Here is a 9,792-nt window from a genome sequence, read left to right on the forward strand (position 1 = left end):
CGGCCCGGAGCAGCTGGAACAGGGGTCGCTGCCAAAGGGGTGGTGGCTACCGACGGGCCAAACCATTCGCGGGCGGCGACCGGGGGTGCGCGACGTGCGCGGCGGAGCGGGAGCGAGGGCGCTGGGGCCGGCGACGGTTGGGAGGAACCAAGGACGAGGGGGCTCCTCAGCGCTCCGCCCCGCTCCGGGACGGCTACGGGCGGGAAGGGCCAACCGAGGAGCGTCCGCTTTTCCCTACTGACGACTGAGAAGGTGCTTTAGCTTTTCTGGCCCCCCTCCCGGTTTTCTTTGGTCCCGCTCTGGGTTCTTTTAGAAGCCAGCAAACAGAAGACCTAGCAACGCGGGCGCCTGGGCGGTGTCCCCTCCTAAGGAGATGTGAAAGGGCGCTGGCCCGGAGCCCTGCCTCCGTGCCCCTGCTGCTCCAGCGCGGGCCCCGGGGGCGCCAGTCCTGCTGCAGAGCTCACCACTGATGTATTACCACCAAACCAGAGCGGGCCGTCTGGAGTCCTTGAAGGGACTCTTAGATCTTTTATCCAAGCATCTCTGTGGAGCAAAAAATAAAAGGGTATTTATCCAAAGCCAGCTTGAAAGTTAGAAAATAAAATCAAGTGGTGCCCCCATCCTGTAGGTGCTTTGTATTTACGGAGAAGTGAGCGACAGTTTGATATCCGTTTTCCTTTCCTCCGCAAAGGTTGAACCACAGCAGATGGAAAATGTAGATTTAGGAAACCGCTTTAACATATAGATCTATACAAGATGATTAAAGAAATGCACAACTATTTGAGGGTCATTGTTCACCATTTTACAGATTGGTGTCTTGGGAATGGGGAGAGAATCGTGTCTTCATATGAAGTGAACTTTATGTAACTGGAAAAAGACGCCCCACACGTGACATCCCTTAGACTTTAGTGAAAGCACTTTTGTGGTCCCTGCCCCTGACACAACCAGGCTGAAACAAGTTCCTGTCAGACCATGGTGGAGATGGAGACAAGTGTATTGTTCTCCTTATAGAAAGAAAAAAATACAGAGTTGGCAACTACCTATAAAATATGATTTAAGGGAGACCAAAAAAAGGCCCACCAGATTCTTCTCAATATGAAATTCCACAGTTAAAAGCCGTTTTCTCTGGATTAAGGCTTTGTTCTCTTTTGAGTAAATTAACAAGACTGTTTAACATAAATTGAGTACCAGCTATGGACCAAACACGGGGCATGAGGGATTTTAGTTTCCCAACCAGGGATCAACCTGTGGCCCCTGCAGTGGAAGCATGAGGTCTTAACCACGGGACTGCCAGGGAAGTCCCCATATAGCTGCTATTTTTAAAAAAGAGAAACTGGCCTCAGAGTTTGTTGTGCTGGGTTCACATATCATAGAATGAGTGGCAGACCAGGCATTGCAACCTGGAGTTTTTGACTAACGCCTTTCCACTAGAATGCCTCTGGGAAACACAGGCCAAGCCTTATCACACCCATGATTGGCACTTGAATATGAGTTTGTTTATCCTTCCCTTGTGCAAACTAGGTTTCATAGTGGAGAAAGGAACACTTCAGTATCTAAGTTGGACGTCACCCTGAGATTAGGAATAAGGATCAGAAAGAAGAAGCTGGACTTCATCCAGAACTAGACTGAAAACATCTATTTCAAAAACTCATGATTAAAGTCATGTGAAGGTGAGGAGGAATTCTTCATTATTTTTTTGTTAATCACTATATGGCACTTTACACAACACTTAAACAATTGTTACTCTATTACACTTTACGCTATTATTCTTCCAATCCCAGGTAGGAGAAAGAGTTTTTTAATGAGCCTAATGTCATTATATACCTCCTTATATACCTTACTAGAATTTAAAGAAGTTAACAGGGCATTAACAACTTTCATATCACCTTAAAGAAGCTTTCTGAAAATGAAGAAATTAAATTGTTAACCTTATGTTGTGCCATTGTTATGATGTTAACTTTTGTTATAGATGTTCGTACATCAGTACCAGCGCAACAGAAATGCCCTGAGCTCCATGTTGCTGAGAAGCCAGGGCACTAGATCCCCAGTGAAGCCAGGCAGCTGTGACTCAGGGCCAGGATGGCCTCTGCCTCAGAAATGTGTGATTCTTCTCTCCACGGACAGATGTTTCACTTTCAAAGGAGACAACAAAGGAACAGAACTGAGGTAGACAAGATGCCTTTTGAATTAGAATTCTCTGTCTGGTTGACAGAGATATAAGCAAGGAGCATAAGGTCTTTGGTGGGCCGCCTGAGACCAAACTGGGATTTAGAACCTTATCATCTATAAACCTGATGGACTTGGCGACAGCTCCAGCCATCTGTTCGTATACATTGATGATCTTGGAGCATGTGTTTCTGAATAAAGAAGAATGGAGAAATTTTGTGCCAGAGGCCTTGGGAAACTGTCGAAAGGAACGGAGGGAGTGATGTTGTGCCTGCATTCCCTGCTCTCCCACAGAGTCTTTGAAGGGTTTTAAGCCCTTTGGGGAAAGAACTTAGGGCCAGAGACTGAGGAATCATTTTTGCAAATGACTGTGGGATTTCAGATTTAAGAAGTATTACTTTGGGCTCTGGTGACAAAGTATAGCACAGAACTGGAGAGAGGGTCATTCTCTCAACCGAATCTGCCACAGACCTCTGTGTACCTTGTCACCAGTAAGGAAGGGCTCTACCCAGAGAAGTCATATTCTCATAAAGGACACTAGTGCCCAATCCAGGGTCAAGATAACTTGATGAGGAGCACAGACCAGTAGAACAGGAGTGGAATTCTTCCTGAGCATCTGAGAGAAACAACTGAAGATTTCCAGTCCTAAGTGGTGGAGCCCGGGTAGAGGCAGGTGATTGATAAAACTTATTTAGGTAGTGATATTAAGGTGAATTCATTTGTATTCACAAACCAGAATCACCTGGGGATGTTCAAATGATATTACACTTAAAATTATATTAATAAAAAGAGAGCTAGAGAGAAAGAAAATACTTAATGCCTTTGATAAAAGTACAGTGTGAGCCACACCATGTTGAAATTTGATTCAAGAATATTAAGTACCTACTATGTGTTGGCCCCATACTAAGGTGTATGGTGACATTAACCTTCCAAGCTACTCTTGCTGAGGAGAGTATTTACTAGCATAATTGAGGCAGGAGATAAATGGGTTCCAGTTGTAGCATTTACAACTAGCCTCCTATTTATACTTCAGATAGAAATAACAACAGGAATAGGATGAATAGCTGGACTTTGTCTCCTGAGAACACTTTAAGATAACAGTAATGGCAGAGGCAGAGAGGGGCTAAGCCCTGCCTGGATAAAAGGTAAGGAAGTCACATCTTTCTCATTGTTGAGGTCAGGGAGACGCCCCAAATTACACATGCACAGAAAGTTTCCTCAGGAGAGGGGACACCAGACTACAATAAGTTTTGCTAACTTCCCAGAGACCCTCAAGTTGAAATCCATCTTGGCTAAAGGATGCACGTGCACATAGGGAGGACCCTGAGACAAATCAGGTACAGGGTCAAAGCAAGACAATTGGCCAGAGGAAAACAAAGACCCGGAAGACTGCCCCCTTATAAATGATCTAAATGGCCCAAAGGTGCAACTCTTACTGAGCCCACCCATGTGTCTATCTGCATGTATTCCTCTCTTAATAAGCACTTTACCTGCTTGGCTATTTTCCATCTCTTTGTTGAAATTCTTTCCCAAAGGGGCCGAGACCCAAAGCAGTGCCACCATCCAGGTTCAATCCCTGGTCGGGGAACCGAGATGCCACTTCAAGTCCCCACAGCCGCGGCCACCCTACAGGTCCCCTGAGATCATTATTTCTGTTTATTTGCTTTTAGCTAACACTTTTTAAATCATTATTATTTTAAAGTAAGTACTATCCTATGAAGCACTATTTTCATCCTCATTTTTTAGATGAAGATACTTAAAGGTTAATTTGTCAAAGGTAACACAGCTGGAAAAAAGCAAAGCCAGGTTTCAAACTCAAACCAATACATGACGTTACTGTCTACATACTTTTACTGCCTCCTGCTACACAGAAAGCAAGTTTCACATCGTATGTTTGTCTACCGTGGGAAATCTATTTTCTTTTTTTGTAATCGATTTTCAAATCTCATACTTAAAAGGAAATGAATCATTTCTCACAAAGAGGATTTAAATGAGAGTCCTCCCAGTGGAAACACAGTACCCTTTTCTATGGACTGTTTCAGTGGAACATTGGGTAACCGTCGGGTTTCCGTGTCAGAATAGAAACCCTGAAACAAGAAGTGACCATTGCAGTATAGACTTAGCCAGTGATTTCTACACTTTTGCTACAGATTCTGATTGCAGGAACTCCTGGGTGAGACCCTAGAATCTCTACTTTTATGAAGCACCATAGGTGATTCTAATGCACAACCAAGTTTGACCAGTCCATACAAACAAGAACAGCTTGGGGCTCACAAAAACATCCAGTCTCCTAGACTCGCCCCTTAACCCTACCAATTATTGAGAAGGAAATGGGAGACTAGTATTTAAAACCTACTATATATAATTTCACATTTCTTGTACTGAAGTGTATTTATTAAATTGTTTAGAGTCTTTTTCAGTATTGTTTTGATCATTCTGAAAATTCTTCAAAAAGCCTTAAGTTAAAGATTATACTCACTCACAATTACTATTATATGTAGATATCTGGAACTTAAGACTCTTTTCAATTATTATATGGTATTTTTCGTGCAAGAAAAAAGAGTCAAATTAGCACAGTGTAAATTTATGCATTAATTTTTGGAGAATTGACATATCTGTAACAATAAGTCATTCCATCCAAGATGATAATGGACTTTTCCATTTGCTTATATTTTGTCATGCATTTCCCAAGAATATTTTCGTAGTTTTGTTCATATATGTTCTGCATCTACTAAACTTACACCAAGTTATTTTCTAACATTTGTCCTTTGAGTAAAATATTCTTCCCATTTCTTTTTTTAGGTGCTTTTGCGTGAACAGAGCTAGACTGGTTACTTCTGTAATTTATTTTGTATTCAACACACCAGATTCTCTTATAACTTGCTTTTTCATGAGAGTCTTTTGGGTTTTCTAAAACAACAGTCATCATCATCAGGAACTTTATCTCCTTTTCCATTATTTATACTAGTTATTTTACTTACATTTGCTAGAATCACCAATACAAGTGATTACAGTGATGTCTGTCTGATTCCTGATTTTAAGTGAAAGATATATTTTTTGCCATTTAAGATAATGTTTATTTGTGGGCTTCTCTTTATTATAAGTAATTTCCTTCTATTCCTATTTTGCTTCAAGTTTCCCTTGGCATTGGTTACTTGACCTTTGTCTGATGCCTTTTCACCACCTATTGATAATGGTTGGGATTTTTCCCTTTAATTTTTAATATAATCAATATGTAGGTAGACTTCCTGGAATTGAACTGCCCTTTCATTTCTCTAATAAAGACTGTTTTGTCATAGTGTATCACTCTCTTGATTCACTCCTCTATTATGTTCTCTAATATATTATTTAAACATTTGGCATTTATAGTCATAGATGAAATGGCCTGCACTTTTGTTGTTCTTGCATTCCTTCTTTGGCATCAGTATTGGAGGTGCTCTGGTCTCATAAAACTAACTGGAGAACTTTCAATCCTTTTCTAAGACCCACAATAGTTTAAAGAATATTGGAATTATCTATTCTTTAATGGTTAGATTAAAAATTCACCTGTGAATCCATCTGCCTGCTGCCTTTTTTGATAGGAGATCATTTATCACTTTTCCAATCTTTTCTGTAATAATTGGTCTATTCAAGTTTTCACGTCTATCTCATTTGTGATCATGTATATTTTCCTAAGAAAGTATTCATTTCTTCTAGGTTCTTGTTCTTTTAATACTGCTTTAGAGTCACTGTATTTACTTGGAATTCTTTTAAGTTCTTTCTACTTTCACATTATTAATCTTGTCTAATTTTTATTGCATTCTCTTTTCTTATCAGGCTCACATTGTATTTATCTATTTTATTGGTCTTTTTAAAGAATCAATCTTTGAATTTATTATTCTTTTCTGCTATTTCATCTATTTTAATAATTTCAGCTTTTATCAATATTAATTCTCTCTTCAAAGTTTCTTTTGTTCTGCTTTTATTGATGTTCTTATCTGGATTCATTAAGATAAGTACTTAATTCTTTTATTTTTACATTTCTGCTTCCATACTTAAGGGCAACACATTTTTCTCTAAGTTCACCTTTGCTGTTCCCCATTATTTTAGTACAAATTGTTTGTTTTTCCATTGCTTCTATGGTATGAACATTTATGTCCCCTCCCAAATTCATATGTTAAAATCTTAATCCCCAAAGATAATGGTATTAGGAGGTGGAGTCTTTGGGAGGTGCTAAGGTTATGAGGGTGAATCCCTCATGAATGAGATTAGTGCCTTTATAAAAAGAGTCCTAGAAAAGAGTCTTTATAAAAAGAGTACCTTTATAAAAAGAGTCCCTTCCACCATGTGAGGACACAGTGAGAAAGTACCTGCTATGAACCAGGGATAAAACCCTCACCAGAAGTGATATTAGACTTCCAGCTTCCAGAACTGTGAGAAATACATTTTTGTTGTTTATAAGCTACTCAATCTGTGATATTTTGTTATAACAGCCCAGAGAGACTAAAACAATTCTTTAATTTTCTCTTTCATACCAGGCTTATCTCATTGTGTGTTTCTTAATTTCCAATTAACTTTATTGGACTATAATGAGAGAACATAACGTGTAAGCTCTCTACTTTGAATTTGTTAAGGTTTTCTTTTTGCCTAGCACATGATTGATTTTTGGAAATATTCTGTGGAAACATGTTTTTATATATCCTATTCAAGAAATAAAATGTTCTATATTAATATGTTAAATCAAGTTTATAAATTGCATTATTTGTTTCCTCTATATCCTCTCTATAGCTTTTGCGGAGGGAGTCTATTAAATTATTCGAATTCTTGGAAATATACTGAAAAATTCAGTACAATTGTATTTTTATCATGTTCTTTCATTTATTTTTTTTTCATAGAAATAAAATGTCCCCTTGTAATCCTAAAAGTTTTGTTTGTATATTTAGTTTCTTATTTTATTTGCTAAAAATAGTGCATTTAATCAATTTATAATGTCTGTCCTTATCCTATTTGGTGCTTTTATCTTTCTATTCCACTTTGTCTGCCATTAATATTTCCTCTCTTGATGTCTTTCTATGCATTTCCAATGTTTTGTTTGGTTTTGGTTTTTATGGTTCTTTTATTTTCAAATTGCTTTTATTACTGTATTTTAAGTATGTATTTTGCAAAGAGCAAAATTCTGCTCTTTTTTAAAAAACTGTAACAGACTTTTGTAATAATAGAATTTGAGTCTATCACATTTTATATAATGCTTGATATGTATCACATTGCTCTTTCCATATTATTTTTTACTTACTTATCATACCATATTATGATAAGTGGGGTAAGGGGAAACCTTTACCTTTTTTATGCTTGCTTGTCTGATTGAGTTTATTCATTCCTCTTTCCCCTTGTTTATTTGCAAGTTATACCATCTTTTAATTTGTTTTTCATTAATGGTTATCTCTCCTTCTCTTGTTCTCATAATCAGATAGTATTACTGGGCTATTATATGAGAGCAAGATATTAATTACTTTCCTTACCAAGATTCTATTTTCCTCCTTTTCCATTTCAATAAGGTTTAGAATACTTTCACTTTCTTCCTCTTTCAACATTCTTTCTCTTTCAACATTCTTTCTCTCCTACGCTCCAGTTCTATTTCTGTCTTTATCTTTTTCCATCTTGAAATTTCTATTCTGGCCTGTGTCTTATTTGGTTAAAGCCTTTTCTTGTAGATTTGCCTCTGATGAAGTGCATAAGTAGTAAACTCTTTCTTGTATATCTTCAAATACCTTTCTTTCATACTTGTCCAGGTATTGAATTCTTTGGTTGTGGTCCTATTCTGAGAGAAATCTACAGATACTAGTACATTCTTGTTTCTAGCTCCATTGTTGCAAATAAGAAGTCTGATGGTTTTTTAAGATAATTTTTTCATAAGTGCTTGGAAACGTGAGAATTTCCCCTGTATCCTTAGCATTCAGGGATTTTAGCAGACTTAAGTCTTAAAATAGGGAAATTTTTATACTGATTATTTTTACTTATTGCCTTATCTCCAATTGTTCTTTCTTCTCCCTTTGAAATTCCATAGGTGTTAGGTCCCTTGGACCTGACTTCCATTTCCTTTTGAGGTTCACTTCGCTTTGCCTTATGCTTTGAGATATTTCTTAGCACTTGATGTTTCAGACCACTGATTCAGTTTCAATAGAGACTGTCCTCTCCCACAGTTCTTTTCCTGAATTTTTTTTTATTTTGGAAGCCACATTTTCAATTATAGGAAGAATTTTTTTATTCTAGTCTTGAATCTTAATTCAAAATGTCACCATCTCCTTCAACAGCACTCTATCAGTGGTGTGTTTGTTCTAATGACGGCTTTTCTCTCAGTTATTGTGTGGGTTATTTTTCTATGTCAACTCATTGGAACTCAGATGCTAAATGAAAAGAATCTCACAGACCTTGAAAGATGAAGCTATCTCTAAATACAGGAGCCTGCCAGACCCTGCTGCTGGTCTTGAAGGAAACCCCCTCCCTGCTCTCAGATCTCCCATAGCATGAGGAACAGGGAGATCCAGTGTTCCTGCACAGCTTTGGTTTGGCCATGTGAAGGTAAGAAGATCTGGGCCAACATTGTCTCCTGTCTGGAGAATTACAGATCTCTGACCTCCCAGCATTTCTGAACATCCACTGAGGACATTACCCTTCCCATAAAGGAAAAAGCATCAGACTAATTTCCCTCTGCTAGAACCTCAACAGAGCCTGAGACCTAACATCTCCCTAGCTTCCCATGGAAGCCAGCAGCCATTAGGCTCTTGAAAGGCAGATAGCTTAGAGCTGAGGGTGAAGGGAAGAGGAGCTGAGTTCATGTCAACGTATCACCAGAATCTCCCTTAAGCCTGTTTTTTGGGGTTTTTTTAACATCTTTTTTGGAGTAATTGCTGTACAATGGTGTGTCAGTTGCTGCTGTATAACAAAGTGAATCAGCTATACATATACATATATCCCCGTATCTCCTCCCTCTTGCATCTCCCTCCCACCCTCCCTATCCCACCCCTGTAGGTGGTCACAAAGCACCAAGAGGATCCCCCTGTGCTATGCAACTGCTTCCCACTGGCTATCTATTTTACATTTGGCAGTGTATATATGTCAGTGCTACTCTCCCACTTCATCCCAGCTTACCCTTCCCCCTCCCCATATCCTCAAGTCCATTCTCCACATCTGTGTCTTTATTCCTGTCCTGCCCATAGGTTCATCAGAACCATTTGTTTTTTGGAGATTCCATATATATTTGTTAGCATGCGGGATTTGTTTTTCTCTTTCTGACTTACTTCACTCTGTATGATAGACTCTAGGTCCATCAACCTCACTACAAATAACTCAATTTCTTTTCTCTTTATGGCTGAGTAATATTCCATTGTTTATATATGCCACATCTTCTTTATCCACTCATTTGTCAATGGACACTTAGGTTGCTTTCATGTCCTGGCTATTGTAAATAGTGCTGTAATGAACATTGTGGTAAAAGTCTCTTTTTGAATTATGGTTTTCTCAGGGTATATGCCCAGTAGTGGGATTGCTGGGTCATATAGTAGTTCTATTTGTAGTTTTTTAAGGAACCTCCATACTGTTCTCCATAGTGGTTGTATCAATTTACATTCCCACCAACAGTGCAAGAGG

This window comes from Neophocaena asiaeorientalis, unplaced genomic scaffold (assembly GCF_003031525.2).
Source record: "Neophocaena asiaeorientalis asiaeorientalis breed wild unplaced genomic scaffold, Neophocaena_asiaeorientalis_V1.1 scaffold15, whole genome shotgun sequence".
Classification (NCBI taxonomy): Eukaryota; Metazoa; Chordata; class Mammalia; order Artiodactyla; family Phocoenidae; genus Neophocaena; species Neophocaena asiaeorientalis.